A 303-nucleotide genomic window follows, 5' to 3' on the forward strand; every position below is an offset into this window, starting at 1 on the left:
GCCCTTAACCATACGAGTGGCCCTTCTCTGGACCCTCTCCAGGTTATCCGCATCCCTCTTGAAGTGCGGCGCCCAGAATTGCACACAGTACTCCAACTGCGGTCTTACCAGCGCCCGATAGAGGGGAAATATCACCTCCTTGGACCTATTTGTCATGCATCTGCTGATGCACGATAAAGTGCCATTGGCTTTTTTGATGGCTTCGTCACACTGTCGACTCATGTTCATCTTGGAGTCCACTAGGACTCCAAGATCCCTTTCCACTTCCGTGCCACCCAGCAGGTCATTCCCTAGGCTGTAGGT

Source organism: Alligator sinensis, unplaced genomic scaffold (genome assembly GCF_000455745.1).
Source record: "Alligator sinensis unplaced genomic scaffold, ASM45574v1 scaffold1338_1, whole genome shotgun sequence".
In the NCBI taxonomy this organism is placed as follows: domain Eukaryota; kingdom Metazoa; phylum Chordata; order Crocodylia; family Alligatoridae; genus Alligator; species Alligator sinensis.